The following is a 21828-nucleotide window of genomic DNA, read 5'->3' as shown; positions in this document are numbered from 1 at the left end:
TGCCTATCCCTTGCTTTGCACGTAACCCTTGCTGAAGACGGAAATAGAATAGCATTGAATTAAGAGGTATATTGAAATGAACAGGATGGCCAGAGCAGATGCCTGTTAACAGTGTCCTCTGACAAAGCATGAAGTGTAAAGCCGAAGTGGAAGATAAAACCCTCCCGGGAGGCTTAATGATAACACTGTTTGCAGCCTGCAAGGTTCTTTTCATCCCTCCCTTTCTACTCTATCTAGCACCTATCCTACAGGACAGAACAGAGGGCAAGCATGCAGGTACAGCTTAAGTCTCTCTGCAAACACTTTCAGATCTCCAAAGGTTTGGCAGAGGCAGTCAGAGTCTGTGTGAGTTATTATTGTTATAGTAACTATTATTTCTGAGCCCAGGCATGAGGAGGACAAAGGGGAGGAAACGTCACCTTCTTTGCAACACACCTGCACACACCTTATCCCTGCAGGAGCGCAAAGCCGATCATGGAACCTTTCTTGTTCTTTGTTTTTATTTCTTGTTTCCTTACTATCTGCTTGAAAGTTGCTGATACAGACCAAGCAAGGCAGCAGGTGCAGGTACAGCACAGAGCTCACTAGATGATTTCTTTGGTCATGAGAATATTTAAAGCCAATACAATGTGAAATAAGATTATTTGTCCCTGCCACAAATGCATGTGGGTGTGGTTCTGTTGGGACCGTCAGCAGAGACACTCCCTTACCTGTTTTCAGGTCCATTAAACACGAGTAACTGGAAATTCTTAAGCATAAGAAAAAAGTAGAATTTATATGAGGACTTCCACTGACTTATGTAAGGGGAAGTTTTGAGAGCTTGGTGTCAGCACAGCTTATCAGCACATGGAGGGGCCCCATGAGTTGCAGAGGTGGACCTGCTAGCTGTGCACCAACAATTGAGCAACTAACTAAAATGACATCTGCATGAGCAACTGACACGTGCTGCCTCCCAGAATTGAGAAATAATCAGAAAGAGCAGTGATGAGCTGCTGAGGTACACGGTGTGTGACAGCTAGGTACAAGACTGCTCCCATTCTCTTACTAAAGCTCCACAAGCTTCCCACAGAGCGGTAGGAGATGAACCCAGGAAAATCTCTTTGATTTAATTTATTTCATATTGCAGGTCGTAAGTGTTTGCGTTTTGGTTTGTGTGGGTTTTATTGCAGTTCACCTATTCCAGGCTATCTCCTTTCCTAAGGGCGAACTCCAGTGTCTAATGATTGTGACACACTAAGAACTTTTACATGTTAACTAAGATATATTGTTCACAGAAAAGGGGAAACTTCTTCTGAAGGCTGCTCTCAACCACAGTGCACAATTTTGCAGCAAAGACTGTGCTGCTTACATGAGTTCAGAGATGACATTGGTAGAGTTTGAAGAAGGCAAATGATACTCAAATCTCTTCAGGTGTAGCCGCTGTTATCTCAGCTACCAGGCACTGGCTTCAAACAAACAGGAACACAAAGAAAATGCCGCACAGTGTTGTCAGCCACTTTAATGCTCAGTGTCTCAGTCTTGTAGCTGCTTAAACATGATGAAAACAAATCTTTAATAGTTGCTGCTTCCATCATTACATTGCACTCTGTTTTGTATTCAGTTGCAAGGACAGCTAATTTCCAGCAAATGGGAACAATGTGCTCATATTGCTAATTCATGCCACTACACACAAATGTTCAGATTGTGTTGTACAGATCCAAATTCCAGTCTCATTCACGAGTGCAACTTGCACTTAAATCCAGTTCCCCAGCAAGAAGTAGGGAGCCCTGCAGCAAAGCTTGTAACATATTAAAACCTGAAATAGGCCCTGAAAGAACATCTGATATATTTTATTATTTTCATGTAGTGTTTGAAAAGCAAACCTGGATGTATGACAAATGGTGAAACCTCGGGGAAATGGTGTCAGAGATAATTTGAAGGCAAATGATTTGTCAGGAGGCTGACATCCACAAAGCTGCTGCACAAATTTCCCTTCATCTACTACCTCTCTGTTTTGGTTTGTGGTTATATGTGGGTGCAGACAGGATATTTTGAGACAAAGAGTTTGGGGGTGGATAACAATTTAAAGACAAAAGTAGAGCACATACTACGTCTTGGGGAAGGGAGAGGTGAAAAATATGTATTGAGGTGAAAAATAGGTATTAATTGTTGCTGGGAGCAGGAGCTGGGCATCTGAAGTGGCTGATACAGCATTTTCATGCCAGATGCTCACTGGTATCTGGTACTAGAGCACCAAGAGTTCTCCAGCAGGCAAGGGGAACTCAGGCTAAGATCTAAACCGAGCCTCTGTCCAACTCCCTGGTAATATCGGGGGCTCTCCATCCATCCTGTAGCCTTACTTACCATTGGTAATTTCCCTCATAAATCACCACCAGCTCCTGGCACTCTGGGGATATGCAAACAGCTAGAGAAACCCACTCTGGAGAGGAATGTTCATAATAGGAAAAATTACATCCTCTCTGCCTCTGTTTTGATTCACTGTCCTTCACTGAAAGGGCCATAACACCTTTGATGAATGGGGCCCATCAGCTGATCCTCTTGCTTTGGTGCTAAGCTGCTGTGTTACCTTTCCTCAGGATTTTCCATGTCAATTTCCTTGCCTCCTGGTTTAGACTATTATGACTAGGATAAACACAGACTTCCTGGCTTATTACCTTTGTATCCTCATGCTGATAAGCCTCTCCAAAAGCATTTCCAAACCATTTGTGTCAGCACTAGGTGAGGCAGCAAAAGACAGAGGTTGACTTGCCTGGCTGGAGTTGTCAAACAGAGAAGAAACGTCCCCTTGACAGACAAACAAGAATGAAGAGCTACAGATCTTGGTATGCATGTTATGGAAAATTTGACGCATCTGCTGTCTGTTACCATGCTATCTCGCTTATGATTGCCTCAGAAGTTATGAGGTAGGTTGGGTTGGGTTAGTCATTGTGTGGTTGGAGACTTGTAGGAGACAGGTTCTGCAAGTAGCTTTTCACTAGATGGTGCTCTTTCCTGAGCCATCACTATGTCTGCCCCCTCTTCTTGAGTCTAGGAACTTCCAAGTGACCTCTACCTCATGAGCCTTACAGGGGTAGGAGGAAGACAGATGAAAATGTTTTTCCAGTGTCCCTGTTCTCATTGCCTTTGCCTGTTGGAGCCACATAAGAAAAACTATTGCTTCTGGTTGAAAAGGGCATTTGATGCTTGTATGTTCCAGTCTCCAAAATGACCGCGTTGCACAAGTGTTTAAACCATTTTCATTATTTCTGTTGATTTAAACAGGATTAAACAGTGCATATTTTGGAAGAGAATGCCAAGTTCGCACACAGGGTTTTCAGCAGAAAATCTGTATTGTTATTTCTGTTCTACCTGGAGAGAACATGATGTACAGGAATTACCTGGAGCCTTTGCCCAGTGCTCTGGCCAGTAGCAAGGGCTCTTTGGAAAGTACTGTGAAGTGTTTTGGGGGTTGGTTGCCATGAGGTGGGACCGCCCAGCTCTAATGAGGCACAAAATGCACATTTAACTCAGTGTTGCTACTGCCTTTGTAGACATGATCACCTGGCCAGGTCTAGCAGGATATAAGTCTGTGCAGTAGGTTAAGCTGAGTGGAAACGTTGGGCGACCACATGTACACATTTTGAAAGAGCTTCCAACAAAAAATAGTAACTGAAGGCAAGTCACCACCACAACAGATGATACGTCTTCATTCCCAGGGGCCTCCTCATCCCAGCCGCATGCAGACCACAGGTCCCATGAACTGATTTGCTAATGCTGGGTTGCCATTTCCACTGCTTTTCCAGGGCAAGGCGTGGGAACAGTATCGGAGATGTTCCACGATCAAGCGTACATACCTCACACCATGGTAGAGGAAGGAGGAAAGGTGGTAAGGAGCAGGACAAGGCTGCGGGGGGGTGTGTCTGGTTGAGCTGCTGGATTTTGCGGTAGGTGTAGATGCGTGGTGTTTGTGTGCAGCAGATCACCTTGGTGAACAGCTTGTGCTCTCACCTCTGCAAGAGGCTCTGTAAATGCTGGAGGTGGGAGCGCTGGAAGCTCAGCCCAAGGCAAACCATACCCTTAAAGCTGAAGTTTAGCGAGCGGGAAGGAAGTATCCCCCTCACATAAAAATAAACCCGTGTTGAAAAGTCGCCCTTATCTTTTCACACCAGCGGCACGATATTATAAAGAAGCAGCTGGATCCCGCAGAGCAGCTGAGCAAACTGTGACAGAGCCAAGGGGAGCGAGGAGCCGCCAGGTGACAAGGCGGCAGGTGAGGGACCGGCACTCGCCCAGAGCGGAGCTGCCGGGCCTTTCCCAGCCGGCAGACGGGGGAGCTGAAACTTATCCCGGAGCAACTTTGCGGGGTGCCCCCCGCCCCGCCGCGGTCCCCGCTGACCCCCTGGGCCCCGCGGCCCGGGGCGGCCCCGCTCGGCGCATGCGGGCTGGGGCGCGGGGGCGGGCGCGGAGCCGCTCAGGTTGCAGAACCCGCAGCCCCCGGCCCTCCTTTCTGCCCGCCTCCCCGGGCGGGGAGAGTTCCCGGGCCCGGCCGCCTCCTCCTCCTCCTCCCCGTCCCCTTCCCTCTCCCTTCCCTGCCCGCCCGGTCCCGCTGCCAGGGCCGAAGCCGCCCGCCGGGCGCCGCGGTGAGTGCGCCCCCCGGAGCCGCGGGGGCCCTGGGGATGGGGCGGGGGGGGCTTTCCTTGGGGCGGGGGGTGCGGGACCCCCCACCCCTTCCCGCGCCCTCGCACGCTTCCCCCGCCCTTCCTCCTCCTCTTCCTCGCCTCCTTTTTTTTTCTCTTTTTTTTTTCTTTATTTTTTTCCTCCGCGCAACTACGCGCGGAGCAGCCTCTCTCCTTCGCGTGGCTTCGTTCCCTTTCGTTTAATTATTATTCTTTGTCGTTGGTTTATTTATTTTTTTTTTATCTTGTTGTTTTTTAACGCGCTTTTGTGCGTTTTCTTGCGCGGCTGCTCCCGCCGCTATTGTCTGCGGGCCGGGGCGGCTCCGCTCCCGGGGGGCTCGGCTGGGGGCGCCCCCGCCTCCCCTTCCTCTCTAGTCACATTATTGATACCCCCATTTAAAAAAAAAAAAAAAAAAAAAACAAAAGAAAAAAACTCCCAAACCTCCGGCGTCGCTGACGCAACTTTGTATCCCGGCTTGTTGCAAAGAAAGTGCTGTGAGCTCTGTCGGAGTCTCCTCAGCAGCCGCTGGTGGGTTTCCTCACTCTTAGGCATCTGTGGGACTTTGAAGATACCCATAGGGTCACCGCCCTCAGGCCTCTGTTATGCATTCACTCTGTTGCTTGTTAAAAAAAAAAATAAAAATTTATATTTCTTCTCTACTGGAGAAGTTCTTCGTTTGAAGCAAATGTGGATGAGGATTGTGGAGGGGGAGCTGCTTGTTAACCTGCGAATTGTCGACGTTTATTAATCCACAGTCTGTGACTGTGTTATCCCTGCAAGTCATATAAAGGACTTGGGATTAGTAGAGATTTTTTGCTGACCTCTGGAATTGGTTCTGCTCCAGTGTCCTTTATGGGGCTTCACATGAGCCGGAGCTTGGAAGTGGAAAAAAGTGAATTTTAAAAGTTTTCTGGTTTTTTAGAGAGCTTTCTGTACTGCTTCTGTTGTGGATGACTGGACAGGGAGTCGATAGAGGGATTAGCAGTGCTGCGCGTCAGTGGGACGGTTGGGAACTGTGGTGTTCCCTGTAATCTTTATCAGTCATAAAACTTTAGGTACTCATGGAGATATGTGATGCAGTAGAAATATGTAAAGCATGTAGCTTCAGAGCTAACTTTAGGCAGTTGGTCTGAGATCCATGAATGTCTTGTGCCCTGGGAGTTTTGGCTAATGTAATTTAATCAGTTTTAAAGGGCCAAGCTGCATTACTTCTGTTTGTACTGATTCTCTTCAGCTGAAAATCAGTTTGTTGCTGGGTGTACTTCTCGTGTTTTGCATGCCCTTGCCAAGCTGCTGTGGAATTGTGAAGGTGAACCAACTTCCACATAGTTCCTTAAAGGTCACGTACTAATGATTCATTTATTACTGTGTTAAAGAAGGTGTATTTTTTACCTCAACAGTAGATACCTCAGCAGTGGGAGTAAATTGACTTTAACCTCATAACACCCGTGCCTCTGAATAGAAGCTGCTGTCTCTACTAGAGGGGCTTCTGCTCAGAAGGCACTTGTGCTTTGGGTCACCCTGGTCCAGGCTGTCATCTTCCATGGTGATGATATCTTGCTTGGACACTTGGGGTTGGTTTGGTTTTTGGTTGGATTTTTTTTCAGAAGCCTGATAGGAGGGTAAGGGTGTGTTAGGCAAGGTGAGGATCATCCAGGCATGTGTTGTCCCTTGGCATGAGTTCAAGCATGTTCCCATCTTCCGCGTTCATGGGTTGAGCCTCATATGTCTCATGTCTGTCCCTCCAGCGCTGCCCGATGCTGGGCAGACAGGCTAGCCTGGGGCTGTTGCTAGATGGGCATGGATGTTGAGTTCTGCAGGGCAGACGGGTTTTGTAGGTAGCCTGAATGGTGAGTCTCCTGCATGTAGTGTGGATACAGTGTGTTGCGTGATGGTGCTCCAGCCTGCATCTCTTGCCTGGCTCCAGCAGCTGAGGAATGACTGGCATAGCCTACAAGGTGAGGAGTAACTGAGTCTCACTGGGGACTGCGGCCAGCGAGAAAGGCAGGAGCTTCATGTTCCTGATTTACAGCTTCACAGCATTGAAGGAGGGGAACGCAGTTAAGAAGTCAAAGCTTCTTGTAGAGCTTTGCCAGGTACTGTCCGATAATGGATGTTTTTAAACATAGCCTATATAGGGAGGCTTTGAGATTCAGGCTTATGCAGAACTTGTTGCTAATCTCTCAGCAGGATATACTCCTGAGTAAGCTGTATTCTGGTCTAGGGTATGCTCCTGTGCTAGGAGGGGGATTAAGTACTATTAAAGGAATCTTGTTATTCTATCCAAAGCATGAATTAAGACAGTGGTCAGTAAATTATAGTAGAAGAGAAGAATGCTGGTAGGTTTGGTGGTGATATATGCATGCTCTTGTGTTACAAAAGCAGTGGGTGCCTTTGTATAATTTTCTGCTTGCATAATTAGCAAATAAATAGTTAGTGGAAGTTGATGCGTGCTGTACCTATTTCTTCTCCACTCCATTTCCAGACACCAGCATATCTGTTTTCTTTGCCTGGTACTGGGTGGTGATCCACTCACCTATAATACAGTCCTTGAAGCAGCTTGGAAGCTTTTCTAATTCTTAGTGTGGCTGGTTATCTCTGTAATCTACTTGAGTGTTATTAGATGTTATTTCTATAGGGGTTCCCCAGACCAGTGATAAATAGCCTGAAGTAAACTAAACCGCATAGCTGGTTGGTATGGAGGAACTATTTGGTTTGGTTTTGCTCTGCTGGTGGAAGGCAGTGTTAGTTTAGAAGGCTATAAAGTACCATGTGCCATCCGTGAGTGATCGTGGCTCTGTGTTTTACTAGCCTCCTGCACACGGAGTTGGTAGTTTGTGTGGTTTTGTGTCAGAGGATAACGTAAGCAAGCATCCTATTTGCAGGCACACAAAAGGCTGGATGTGGAAAGCTGGGGTGGGAAGCATCTTGCAGCCTGCAGCTTCTGATTAATGGGTGCTGCTCTGTGCCAAGTGCTTATGTGTTTGCTTGCTTGCATTGATCACCTGTAGGATAGGTAAAGGTAATGAGTGACTTTCTGAAGCAGCTGATAGCTTTGGGTGTAGATACAGTTCTGCTTTGCTGCTATGAGGTTTGCCACAGGGGATACAATCCAGTTGGGAGCCTGGGTCAGGGCTGGCATGTACCTTCTGAACAGTCACTCCCAGGAAGTAACGCACTTTTTCTAAATCAAAACTTGTTGTTTACAGTGTTAGATACTAAGAAACTTTTATGAATAGCTTAGTCATGCTTCACTTTTTTTCTCCTCTAAAACAGCTGTCAACAGTCTTGCTGTGGGGAGGGAGTCGACCACTCCTTGTACTTGCTGAATAGTAGAATGCTTCAGTCATGGCGTTGCAGCCTGGCATTGCACATCTTAGTTACTTTTGGGAAAAAAGCTGTGGATGTGGCATAATGTCTTCTATTTACTTATTCATTAGGCTTGCCTTTCTCCCTTGCCTTTCTCCCTTTATGCAGATATAGAAGGCAAAGCACATCACTGGGAGTTAGCTGGTTAGTTACTTTAGTTAGTGATAAGAAAATATGATGGCAGTGCTCCAGGGAAGGCAGCTGTGCCAGGAACTTGTTGCTGCAGTCAGGCTATACAGATCTTTCTCAAAAAGACATATCTTTATGTATTTATGGCCCTTTGTCACGGAAATGGGGTGATTGCTTGGTTGATGTCTACACGACACATTCGCTGTGATGCTCCAAGTTCTGTAAACAGTTTAATGCCCTTCCAGAGACCGCTAGTGGAAGCATGTAATCGGTAAAACCTTTTCAGTGTCATCTCAAACTCAGATTGTAATTTTGTGGTCTCTCTTGTGCATCAATACAGGCATAAGCAGCCTCTTCCAGTTCCACAGCTGGGCTGTGTTGGTATTTGTGGGTCTTTTCAGTGAACTGGGCTGGGAAGTAGACTCCAGTTAATAGATGTATTTTCTCTGTAGAACTCATACCTTGGATCAGTTCAGCAAAAAAGTTTATCCTTTACCTGGATCCATTCCCTTTGTGGTCTCATGGGCAGCTCTGGTGCTTCCACCAGGATAAATGCTCCTAGAGCTGCACCCTTGGACGTGCTTTGTGATTGCAAAGAAAGCATTTGATTGTGGTGCCTGTCCCTGTTTTATAGCATGTGAAGATGATGAGGGAGATAGATATGTCTCAAAGATAAGCCACTAAGTTAGAAGTCAAAGTGTTTACTTTTTAAGTTCCCCTAGGACTGCAATTATTTCTATCTAGAGTGAAGATGCATATTCTCTGCAAAAATAAACTGGCATTTTTGTGATCTTTTTTATTTTCCTTATAATCATTTTAAGTATGCTTCTAAACTGTTGAGGAACAGGGGAAAAAATGTGTAATTACTTTTTAAGTAGCCAAGAGTCCTTAAACAGTATGTAGTGTATATATACATTTGTGTATTGCAGATAGGTAAGCTGTAATTCTATTGTAGCTAAAACTGATTACGTGTTGTGACATGGTCAGGCAGTCTAACAAGACTACTTTATATATTTTTTTCAACCTCCTCCAAAACATTGCATTCTGAAGAGTTTATTGGGTGACTTTTACTAGGAGTGAGAAAAGGCTGAGTTCTTTGCTGGGATTGCACTGTATTTTTCACAGTCCTAGTGCTGAACTGTAACAAAGGTGCATTGGGAACTTCTCAGATATTGTGCATGGTGTTGGAGTAAGCTTAAGGAAAAACACCCCTAAAACTACTGTCAGCATCTCCTACAACAGTAATGTTGAGGGCTTGAAATACACTATATTCCAAGGGTGTTTTGCGTGTGAGATTGGGTTTAGGTGCCTCTGGGTAGCCCGCTGTGGGGTTTCTTGCTGCTGCAAGCACTGCTGGTGATGTGAGCCTTGTAGGCTTGCACAGTTCATAGAGGATTTTGATGTTGGCCTTGGCTGCAGCATCCAAAATGGTGCTTTTTCACATATTAACCTGTAATTCTCTAGCAGGGGGTCATTTCGCAAAGTTAGTCCTTCTTAACCATCTGTATTTTCCTTTGAGTCTTTCAGATTCATAAGGACCAGGAATTCACCTTCTTAATTCTTCAGAATTATCCAATTTTTTTCCAATGATTCCATAACTTGTTCATAGTAAATTATTTTCCCATATAGATGCTCTTGTCTTTCCAAAACTAGGGCTAATACATGCAGCAGCTGAGCAGTCACACTTTTCTCATATGGTTAATACTTGCATTAAACCCTTTTGATTTCCCAGGAAATCAACTGATTTGTTATATCAGTGAGTTGGATCCTGTGTAGTTACTCTTCTGAGACTCTATTTAAAATGTATGAGCGCATGTAGTTGCAATTGATCCATCGCATCTTAATTTCAAGCACTTGTGCCATTTTCTACCCAGCTATGCAAAATGTTTAGTATTTACCAGAGTAATTTCCAACTGCTTATAATCTTTGTTGGCATATTTTTCTGACTTCATTCTGTTGTCTCATCTACCTTTCACAGATGTCATTACCCTTTAATCTTTTTGCTGAACTGTTTTTAACTTAACATTATGTTTTCAAAAAACAGTGAGAGGTTGTTGTTTAATGTGAGATGTTGTTTACTGTGTGACAGCACCACTGAGATGAGCTCGTTCCAGTGTAAAGGGAAGGATTTAAAGGTTTTCTTTTGTAGCAGCTACTTCAGATTTTATTTCTTACTTCAGAGGCTGAATTTTGGTGAGACTTATTCTCCATGAACATGATTTGAGGTGGTCGTCTTAAAGCAGAAGGGTGTATGTTTGCTCAAATCTTTTCTGTTGAGAGAAACTACCCAGTGTGTCATGTTTGAATTCCCTGTGCTTTTTGTCACCCATGACTAATGCAGATTAGAGCAGTAAGTTATGTTAAAACCTGTGACGTAGCTTCATGTAAATTGTATTTGAGGTCTCTGGCAAAGTTACTTGGGAAAGTAAATCTCCTTCCCAATGTGTCTCTGCTCCCACTAGTGTAACTGCTCTGTAAGTCCGAATGCTGCAGTTAATGAAACCATTACAAATGGGGATTTTGGCATGGAGCAGCTGTTCTAAACCAGTCTGCCTTCAGACTCTAACTACTGACTCACCCTTTCTTTTTCCATGGATTAACACACCTGGTGTGTCATGTGTGGATGTTGGCTGACTCGTCATGTTCTTGCAGGTATCCTTCCTTGTTTTCAGCGTAGGGAAGACCGAAGCGGGAATGTGATTCTGCACAGCAGCCTTCTGTAGGAGATACAGACCTCCTGGTGGAAATTGATGCCAAGGATGGGTTTTTCCAAAGACTCCTTTTTTCTGTGTCCCTGATACTGAGCTGCGGGAGGGATGCAGCTCTGCTCTTGCCATATTTTAGGGGAACGTGGAGCTGCTGCTCATGTGAAATCCCTCCCTTTGGTGCAACCATATGAAAAGCTGTGCTGGGTCAGGCCATGGTCTGTCCAGCCTGGCTTCCTGCCCCACAGCATTGTTTGTGTCCCCAGGGAGGTGCAAAAGCAAGGCAAGCACTGCTCACCTTCCTACACTGCCTAGCAGGTTGTGAGTTGGGGCTGCATCTACACTGGTGTCCATGGGCACAGCAGGATTCAATGTGTGGCACATTTGGCTTCCTGACACGTGCTGCTCTCAAAACCTGGCCAAATCTTGAAGGCTGTTGTGAATAGGAAGAAAGAGGAAAATGGGGAATGCCAAGGCGTGAGATTGCTGAAATGAATGAGTCTTCCTTGTTTTACGCACTTATTTCCCTCCTGAGTTTCCTCTGGGATGCTGAAGCCTTTGGTCCCATAATAGCAGTGGGACAATGAACACTCGGATGGAGGAAGCAGGTGCTAAAGGGAAGGGGGAAATGATTTATTTTTTGGGGGGAAAGGGAGGCAGGATGGCCAGATTTGATGGTTATACACAGCAATTTCTTTTGGCACAGGAGCTGGTGCACAGCACACTTCCTGATTGCTGAACCCACAAGTAAGATGGCAGCAAAATTGGGACTTGCCCCCCCCTCCCCCCCGCCTTTTTTTTTTTTGTTGAGTTAATATCACTTAGTGAGTCAGCTGAGGAGTGAGGCTTACGTGATGTTCCTCCAAGGCGACGTGATGAATTTTGTTGTTCTTTTCTTTGCTGTTACCGTAAATCTTGCACTACAGCATCAAGGCTGCAGTCCTGGTGGCACTGGACATCTTAAAGTCTGTGCTTTGTACTTGGGGAGGGCTTTTTTTTCCACTGTTTTAATGACAAACTGGAGATGAGTGAGTTTACGTGTGACCTAGATTAAAACACTTTCTGTAGCCTGATCTGAAGGACATTGAGTTGGTGCAGAGGATGATTCTGGAGATAAAAGTAAGACACGCCAGTTCATGTGTTACATAGCAGATGTGTTTGCATCTGTAGCTGGAAGACTTCTCACCCGGGGACTAGCAGCGCTTTGTTTCAGTGGGGTTTCCAGCCTCTGCAGGAGCTTTGCTTGAACATGGGGGTAATTTTTTCCATTGCTGAGTGGCTTGCAGCTGCTCCACCCACTTTTATGATGAGTGATCATCGTCTAAGAGTACAGTGGAACACAAAAGGTGGTGAGCAAACGTTTCCTTGCATTAAATGTAAATGTTTATAGTTTCTCTTCTCCTAGCAGCTGCAAAGAAGGGTAGGTTGTCTGTGAGTAGAGAAATGGAGACTAAATCCTTTTTATACATACCCTCGTAAAAGGAGGTTTTGTGTAATCCACATTCATTTCACAAGGTCCAGGTGACTCTTCACGCTTCTGTGTGATGCAAGGCAAAACATTGCTGCAAATGTTTCTATTAACTGCAAGTTTTTCTGTGTTACATAGTGAGGTTGCCAACAGGAAAGTAAATGTCTTCAGGTCTGTTGTGGCAGGATGCTGGGGGTTACCATGGTAACTGCTGTGCAGCTGTGTTTGTGTGCTGGTGGCTGTATGGAGTCCCACTCACCTCAACACGAGAGAGTGAATCTGCTTTCCGTAATGTGGATTTGAGAGCCTTCAAAATCTGGAGCTACCTTTCCATCATGGCCAGGGCTACAACTTAATTTTTGACTGAGTCTTTTGGTAATGTATCCTGGAGAAGGGTGCATGGGGGTCTGAGCACTTAACTAGATTAAAAGCATGTTCTTGAATGGGTGTCTTGCTGACCTCCTCTGTAAATTGCTGGAGTGGAGCAGAGGGGTGGTGGGAGCTGATTTTTTGGCAGCCATTTCACAGCTCAGCGAGGGCCCTGGTCCCAATTCTCATGAGCCATGTATTAAGCTAGAAAAAAAACTAGCTTGTTGCTTGAAGAGCTTACAAGCTAAAACAGTGGATAATAAATATGCTTGCATGGATGTTAAGAGGATTAATTGTTTGTGGAGTGCATTGAAAGTAGGAGAATTAAAGTAGTACTTAATTTGTTTCTCCCTCCTTCCAGTTAGATTACAAGCAGCGTTTTTTGAGCTGTATGAAATTCATGTGTCAGTCCCGTACTTTCCTGTATTTTGGGAATTTTGCAATTTACTTAGGGACATTACCTGTAAGGTGGTAGAATGTTGTCTCTTCAGATGTCATATCTGAAGAAGTAGTACCCTTCTAAATGTGAGGTACTTGCTTCTGCACAGGAATTGGCTCTGTTTAAACTGTGGGGTTTAGTGCTCAGACCTCCCTGGTTTTTCCTTTATCAGATTAGCTAGGATTTTGGCAGGACTTTGTGCTGCTTTTTCTTAGCCAATCGACTTGCGTGTTAGTGTTCAGTAACTTTCTTGCTTTATAATCTCAAAGTTCAGAAGTCATTGGGCTGTCTGAGAATAATAAGAGATCCCAGCAACAGCTTACAGCGGCTGTATAAAAGGAAAACATGTCAGTAAGCAGAGGGCAAGGTCTGAAATGAAAATTCAGAAAACCACTCGGGGCAGATTGAACTCCTCTGGCAAAGAAAATGCTTGAAAATGTATACATCTTCCTGAAACTATAAAACACAAGTGTGCTTTTTTTTATCCTTTCTTTACTGGATTGCTTGTGTGACCCATCCCCTCTGCTGTGTCAATTAACAAACACTATGAGATGGCAGTGAAATGGCAATCACAAAGTTATTGTACAATTGCCTTGTACAAAAAGACTGAGCATTTGAAATGTCAAAAAGTTATAAAAGTGAGTGTAAACTTGGATATTTTTTGAATGCTCTGTTTAGGGTCTTTCTTTTTCCCCTCTCCAGGAACTAAATTGTAAAATCTTTGCCGATGTTTACTAGAAATCTAGTCTCATCAGTGCTTCTGATATTAATTAAAAAATAATAATGTCGTTTGCATAAATACTTGTGTATTTACACCATAAGCTTATGATATCTCAGTGCCAAGAGACACTTAGGCCATTTTGGAGGAAGCCTGCTTTAAGCTTTGTTAAATTTTGACTTCAGGAATGCTACATCACTTGATGTTTTGCAGTGAAGGAGATAAATTGTTTTCTTTGTAGGGATTGTTTTGACTCTTAAATCATGCTGGATCTGAGCCACTGGATAACTTCAGGATGAAGAAGAAGACTTGGTTTAGGGTTTAGAAGTCAGAATGAGGAGCAGGGAGTTGTTGCAGTGTGGTTGTGTTAATGTGGCTGTGATGGTCAGCAGAGCAGCATTTTGAACACCTGCAAGTGAGATGTAAAACTGTCTTCTTGGGATTGTGTCGCTCCTTGCCAGTTGGCAAATAAAAGAAGTTCCCGTGGTGGACAGGAGAGAAACAGCTGTTGGCATGATGCTAGACAAGAGCCTAGTAGTAATAGGGAATCTGGGAATACACCCAAGCTGGGGAATGCACTAAGGAGCTGTGGATGTGTGCCTTCCAGGTAGGGAGACCTGCTGGCTGGTGATGGCATGGACCACCCTGCAGGTTGGGAACTAATTGCCACCTCTGCTTCTTGCTCAGTTCAGCATTAGCAGGCCATTCCTCATTAATTCATGAGCAGACAGTTGGATGTGTCCTGGACAGCAAGCAGCATACTGTGAAGTAATACAGGAGTAACCCTCTCCTTGAAGTGAGAAAACTTCAGTTCAGTGCTTAGTGCAGGATGCTGAACCCAGCACTGTGATGTGCCAGGTCCTGTGTGTCTTTCTCATGGTCAGTGCCCTTGCCTGCTTAAGAGCACAGGCAGGATCAGAACGGACATGGGTTTTTATTTGCCTCTTTATCTGTGAGAACTCCCCTGTGCCTGTCATTCAGAAAATAAATCTTATCTGATACGTTCAACATGGAGAAGTGCTTTTATATCCATCAGCCAGGAAATGGCATAAGTCCTGATCTATTCTTAATTTCTTGTGTTCCTGTGGTTTTATTGTTTGTATTACCCGCCCTAATATTTACATACTTCTGAATGAGCTTTTCTTTTTTTGGAAGATACTGCTTTGTTGGTATGCCTTGCAGAACAGGTTCTTCCACTTTTTTTTCTAATAACCAAACAACTTTCTCAGAGGAGTAGGAGGAAAAAAAAAAGGGAAGATTACAGGAAGCACCAAAGGGAGATATCTAAGAATAGAATTTTTTTTTGCTGATGATATGCTAAGACTCATCCTAAACTTGTGCCTACCCTTCCAAATGTCCTTGGGCTCTTTGAGAGCTTTGTAAAACTTCTTGCATATCAAATTACATGCTTGTGGGTGCTTTATCTGAATAGCAGATGCATTTACAGTTGACATTTTAAATGCAAAGATGCTTCTATGAAGATGCTTGTAAGAACAAAGTTGTGCTTCCCACTAAAGCCCCAAAGAGTTAGCAGGGCAAGTCAGTGGACTCTGCAAAGTTAATATTTAAAAGTACTGCTGGTGACTGTTGTCCAGCTATGCATCTCTGGAAAGTCTGATGTAGTCTCTTTCTGCAAAGTAAGGAAGATTCCACTGGTATGTTCCCTGTTTCTTCAGAGTGTGGGGGAGTGATGTTCTTCTGGAGGTCTGTTCCTTGGTGTGCCAGCTGGCTGCCTTTTCTGTGGATGTTTGGTTTCCTCTAGTAATCTTTGAGGAATTAATTCGAAATTGCTGATTTTTTTGAAAATAGTATGGTCTCCAAAGAAGTTGCGATCAGCCTTTATTTGTAGATATTACTCTTTGATACTGATTTTCCAACTACCTTTCAAATGCGTATTTCTTGTAACAAGTAAGGCAGAAATTTAGAACTTCAGGACTATTTTTTTTCCCCCTTTTAAAACTGTTCTCCCTGCCATGAAATACAACCTATTTGCAGGCTGATGAATAGTGGGTTGGGAAGCCTGTCTACTGCTGCAATAGGATCCATAAATAGAATTAGTGTCTGGTTTACTTCGGGAAGGAAGGTGTCCTGTTGTGGTGGTGGCAGGAAGGGATCCTTACACTCGCAGTAAAATTTCTCTGGGCAACGTTTGCCAGCACAACACTTTAAAAGAAACATGATACAGAGCGTGTAGCTGAAATATCTGAAATATACAACCTCTTGAAAAGCTCAAGGAAGTACTGACTTTAGTAGAAATGGCTTATATTGGCCTTTTTTTCCTCTATAAACTCTGCTGTGGGCTCTGAAAGGACTTTGTGGATCATAAAGCTGATGTGAATAAAATGCTTTCCCCATCACCCTTCCTATCTCTTGCTGCAGGGAGCACCTTGGGACAGGCAGAGTGCATCGTCGCATGTGGTCTGTGTATAATGCTTCAGTGTGTTCAGGTAGATGGGACCATGTTTGGAGTAGCTGTTCTAGTTGCCAGACTGGCTCTGGCAGCTAATTCTCAAACTTGCTGGGTTTCCAGATTGGGGTTTGGATGAATGCCTTCATGTGCCCTCCCAGCTGTAAGGATACCTTTTGAACCAAGAGCACCAGGTTTGGTCTTGGGAGTGTTTAGTTTATGGCACAGTTGCTGAAGGCGAAACTGTCCTCAGTGCTAGATCAAAAATTTGTTTGCTTTGGAAAAGGGAAGGCGAAAGTTGAGGTGGTTCTGGGACTGCACAGTTAATCATACCTGATGCCCCAGAAGGAAGCGCATGCACGCAACCTCTTGCAAAACGTCAGTGACAGGTAATTAGCTCTAGGCTGTCCTGTGAGCAAAGGAGACTCAGGACGCTGCTGTCCTATTTGGATGTCAGCGGGCAAAATGAAACAAGGCAAGGTTTCATAACTGGAATAAAAAAAGCTTTTGATTTTGCCCCCTTAACAAAGGTGATGGTGAAATGCTCCCCTGCTACACTATTTTCCTTTTTTTAAACTGCTTGTGGCATGCCTGTTACTGGATGTTGTAAAATGTAAATAACACCAAGGTAGTGAACTTGGCAATCTCAGCTCCTTGGCAGTGTTGGTGAATGGAAACATCTGTCTGAGTCCTCTCTGGTTTGCTTCCCCTGCACAGCTGCCTGCTTTAAGCACAGCTTAGTGCAGGGCTATACGTGCTGCCGAGTCCTGGAAACTTTTCTTAACTTTTGCGTATACACTTGAAACAAAATGGAAGAAAATCTAAAGGCTAAAATCTGCAATTAATTCCCCCCTTCATGAGGCTTTTACTGCAAGTCATTAAAATACCTGGTGTTCTTGTGCCAGCCAGAGCCTGCAAGGCTTGACACAGGATAGACCTGATCTTGTGCTCTTGTCAGAGTCTGGCTCTTCTCCCGGTGCATCTCACTTGGATTTCACTCTCATATCCCAGCCCTCGCTTGGCAAATACATAAATATTCCCTGTCTCTCCTATTCAGATTATACAAATAGACTCTGGTGGAGCGTAAGCTTCACTTGAAAGGATGTGTTGGTTTACAGGCTTGGAGATGAACGATAAGACTTTAACTGCTTTTACATGAAACCGCATCTTAAATAAGAGTGGAGTGGGAGCGAAGTGAATGACATGAAAATGCAGCAGTGAGTACAGAGAGGAGGCTGGGAAACCACCCTGATAATTCACTCGATATTTTTTCTTGAGCTTGAGTGGGAGCTTTTTACCAAGTGGGCATTTGAAAAAAAATCCCAAACAAACCCCCAAAACCTAAGAAAACATGCAAATAATGCAGGAAATACGTTAAGAACATTTCACGATTGGGCGAGATAGTAACTAAGGCTTCAGGGATTTAGACTGGCTACAGGGTATAAACACTGCTTGTACAGACATGGGTTAGTGCTGTGTACCAGCAGCATTGACAATACCAACTCTAATACACAGTTTTTAAAACCTTATCTAAAGTTTACAATCTTCTTCATTTAAACTAGAGAATTGGTTATGAATTTTGCCACATTAGTGGAACTCTAAATTGAGACGTCTTTACAAGGTAGTTTCCTTTTTACTTTTCTGCTTGCTGTTTTAATCATAACTTGGGAAAAATGGAGTGGGGAGGGAAGGGAATGCTGTTTTCCTCTCTTTTCCCACCACCTTGTATACATGGTGGAAGAGAAATATAAACAGGTCAGAAATTTTTCTGGTATCTAGCACCATTTTAAAGCAAGACTGCATGGCCAGGTTTTGCTGGGTTAGCAATACATTATGTGAATTAAAACTACTGATTGTTATGTGTTTATGGAAATGCTTTTGCAAGTTTTTAAAGCTTTCAGTGATTTTTCTTTTGCTGTCAACATGTGAAAAATTATTTCTCTATGAAACCTTAGCTATGCTAGCCAAGGAGTAATTCTGCATGCATCGTATGCACTTCTGAAAAAAAGTGGCTTATTCTTAAATTATGTACTCAGAATCCACTGAGATTAAAATTACAGTGAAGACAGGCTAATAAGGCCTTAACTCTGCCTAGGAATTTGACTTAAAACCTATGCTGGAGCCTGGAGTTTAATTTGAGCTGCCAATTCATTTGAAGTGTAAAATGCCTCCCTGTCTCAATTGGAGTAAGCTAATGCAGAATTTTAACTGAATTAATTTTTTTCTCCTTTTCATTGGACGGATTTATAAATAATCATTCTGATGGTTTTTTTTTTTTCCCTATCTGAATCATTCTGAAAGCTAATACAAAGCATCATTGTGTAATGGAGGAGGGGATGCTTCTTTTTTTCTCTCTGATGTCTCTTCAGGATTTCCCAGCCTGTAAATAATTGCTTGAGGCAAAGTTGCGCTAATACTATTTGATGAACAGGAAGTCTACAAATAGCTGTAGTATTTTACCATAATCACATTTGCAGTGATGCAGGTGTTTGGTTGTACCCACAGTTGGGAAAACTAGTGCTTCAAATAGGTAGATTTGGAAGAACATGCGGATGAGGAGATGGGACATAGATTTGAAAGAAAGTACAGCAGTTCAGTAGAATCCAAGGGTTCCAAAAAGAAATAAAAGGTTTCAGGATCTGTGTTGCTGATGGCACTGCTGCTATGGCTTGGCTTTTTAATAGCAAAGCAAAACCATCTGAACCCCCATTTTTTAGAAATGGCAAGGTGTCTTCCTTTAGAGTTTGTGGGGGGTTTTGGGTTTTTTTTTTTTTTTTGTTTGTTTGTGGGGTTTTTTTTATGGGTTTGGTGGATTTAGATTGTGGTGCTGGTTCTGCTCAGGGAAGCCTCTCACTGTTGTCCAGGGCTTGGTGGTATTTGTTAATGTGGTAGTTTTGGCTGATGCTTCTCCATGCCAAACCTCTCCTTAGCTTGTGTGATGCAAAACCCCTTTTCTTGGTTGTGCTGGTGTGAATGGAAGAGCTATGTGTTCACCCTTGAGCAGCTAGTTAGGTGACACCCCACGTCTCTTCCAGACAAGGAGAGTGTTAAAATGCTTCATTAATACTTAACTTGAGCTCTCTCAATGAGATGGTTCAAGGAAATGAAATACTGTCATTAAAGTAATACTGTAAAAAATGCCTGAAACCAGCTATACTGGGAGACTGACTCATCCTGCCCTTGCTCCAGGAGCATGACTGGATGCAGTGGGAGGGTATCCTGTGCTTTTTTTCCACAACTTTGTGACCTTGTATCACCAGCCCATGAGTTTATTTGGGAACAGAATGGTGCTGGAAGGAGGGTAACATGCAAACAGAAATGTTTCTGTGGGTGATGCTCATAGCTGAAATGGTCTTGGAGTTATTTGAGAGGAAATCTTGGCTTATGTTCATCCAGCTGAACTACTGAGAGGACCCTGTGACGTGAAAGAAAAAGGAATGGAGAGAAAGGCAACAGGTGGTGAGATGTCGTCTTCCTGGACTTCAGTAAAGCCTTTGACACAGTTTCTCACAGCGTTCTGCTTTGGAAACTGTCAGCCTCTGGCCTGGACAGGCGCACACTCTCCTGAGTGGGAAACTGGTTGGATGGCCGGGCCCAGAGAGTGGTGGGAAATGGTGTGAAATCCAGCTGGAGGCCAGTGACAAGTGGGGTTCCCCAGGGCTCAGTGCTGGGTCCAGCCCCCTTCAATGTCTTTATCAATGACCTGAATGAAGGCATTGAGGGCACCCTTAGCAAGTTTGTGGATGACACTAATCTGGGTGGAAGTGTCAATCTGCTGGAGGGTCGGGAGGCTCTGCAAAGGGATCTGAACAGGCTGGACCGCTGGGCTGAGACCAATGGCATGAGGTTTAACAAGGTCAAATGCCGGGTCCTGCACTTGGGGCACAACAACCCTATGCAGTGCTACAGACTAGGAGAAGTCTGTCTAGAAAGCTGCCTGGAGGAGAGGGACCTGGGGGTGTTGGTTGACAGCGACTGAACATGAGCCAGCAGTGTGCCCAGGTGGCCAAGAAGGCCAATGGCATCTTGGCTTGTATCAGAAACGGTGTGACCAGCAGGCCCAGGGAGGTTATTCTGCCTCTGTACTCGACACTGGTGAGACCGCTCCTCGAGTACTGTGTTCAGTTCTGGGCCCCTCACCACAAGAAGGTTGTTGAGGCTCTGGAGTGAGTCCAGAGAAGAGCAAGGAAGCTGGTGAGGGGGCTGGAGAACAGGCCTTATGAGGAGCGGCTGAGAGAGCTGGGGTTGTTTAGCCTGGAGAAGAGGAGGCTGAGGGGAGACCTCATTGCTCTCTACAACTACCTGAAAGGACGTTGTGGAGAGGAGGGTGCTGGCCTCTTCTTCCAAGTGACAGGGGACAGGACAAGAGGGAATGGCCTCAAGCTCTGCCAGGGGAGATTTAGGCTGGACATTAGGAAAAAATTTTTTCATGGAAAGGGTGATTGGGCACTGGAACAGGCTGCCAGGGAGGTGGTTGATTCACCTTCCCTGGTGGTGTTTAAGGCACGGGTGGACTAGGTGCTAAGGGGCATGGTTTAGTGTTTGATAGGAATGGTTGGACTCGATGATCCGGTGGGTCTCTTCCAACCTGGTTATTCTATGATTCTATGATAATATGTGTACTAGAGAAGTGGAGCACCATTTCTGTTGTCTCTACAACGTCCCCTGCTTTTCCTCCCTCTAGAAATGGTCATTATTCCAGGTGAGCTCTGAGATTTGAGGCAAAAAAAATTGTATGTATGCGAGGAACAAGTAGACAGAAATCTGCTGTGCTGTGCATGTTAGTATGAAAGTTTGTGATGGAGAGATGGCATGGTGATGCCTTCAGTTGAGTTTGGCTCTGAAGCTTTGAGGGGCATAGCAAAGTGAGCTGGATAAAAATAAATTGATATAAAAGACTGCCCCAGTCTTGTTTAGTATTGTTCTTGAGTGCTTCTCTCAACTTTTGATGTTCTTGAAGAAACTGTTCTTTCTTAGCATAAGAAGTGGTACTGAAGATATTTAAACAGAAATGGTGCTCCCTTTCCAGAAAAGAACATAGTATAAATATTCAAAGTGTCCAGTTAATCCAGGAGGATTGTGAACCAATGCATGATACCATTCCTGTGTATATTTATGACTGTAATTATGAATGACTTGCTCTGAGAGACAGTGAGATAGCTTCAGTACTGCCTTTTTGTTATGAATACAGCATCTTCTGTGCTATTGTTTCAAGACTCCTTTGGAAGCCTGTATTTAATAGTGGAGCAGAGTGAATAATTAAAAAACTTTTTATCAAGTACTTGTTTAAATTCTTAAATGAGCTCACCATAACCTTTTTATGGACCTGTCCTGCATGTGTTATACAAATACTAGAATAATTGAGTTTTACTAGCACAAATGTTTCTGCGACGCAAATTTTTAGAGCTTGATGTATGACTGTTTATGGAAAGGGGGGTGTTAGTATTGCACACCAGTGTCAATGCCAGAAACTTGTGCTTGCTAATTTAGGAAGAGGGTGGGAGATGGGACCCTCAGCTTAGTTTGAGGAATCCTAACTAAACTCATTTGTCAGATTGATTCGTATGC

The 21828-nt window shown here is 44.2% G+C and overlaps 2 protein-coding genes across 6 annotated transcripts in view; one reads left to right on the top strand and one right to left on the bottom strand.

Annotated features, from left to right (window-relative positions):
• SV2B (synaptic vesicle glycoprotein 2B) overlaps positions 1-21828 on the bottom strand; it is a 197314-nt gene that overhangs the window by 84963 nt on the left and 90523 nt on the right. The window lies entirely within an intron of this gene.
• AKAP13 (A-kinase anchoring protein 13) overlaps positions 4576-21828 on the top strand; it is a 222086-nt gene continuing 204833 nt past the window's right edge. For 2 of the 5 annotated variants that reach the window (XM_069866964.1, XM_069866961.1), the window contains exon 1: positions 4584-4619. The gene's annotated coding sequence lies outside the window, so the exon portion shown is untranslated. Of the gene's footprint in view, positions 4620-21828 lie in introns of all 5 variants that reach the window. The other 3 variants (XM_069866963.1, XM_069866962.1, XM_069866965.1) reach the window with 3 other exon arrangements.

The sequence above is a fragment of the Phaenicophaeus curvirostris genome, chromosome 12, assembly GCF_032191515.1.
Source record: "Phaenicophaeus curvirostris isolate KB17595 chromosome 12, BPBGC_Pcur_1.0, whole genome shotgun sequence".
Taxonomy (NCBI): Eukaryota; Metazoa; Chordata; class Aves; order Cuculiformes; family Cuculidae; genus Phaenicophaeus; species Phaenicophaeus curvirostris.
Note: the sequence above shows the minus strand (reverse complement) of the source record. Positions and strands in the feature narration are given on the sequence as shown.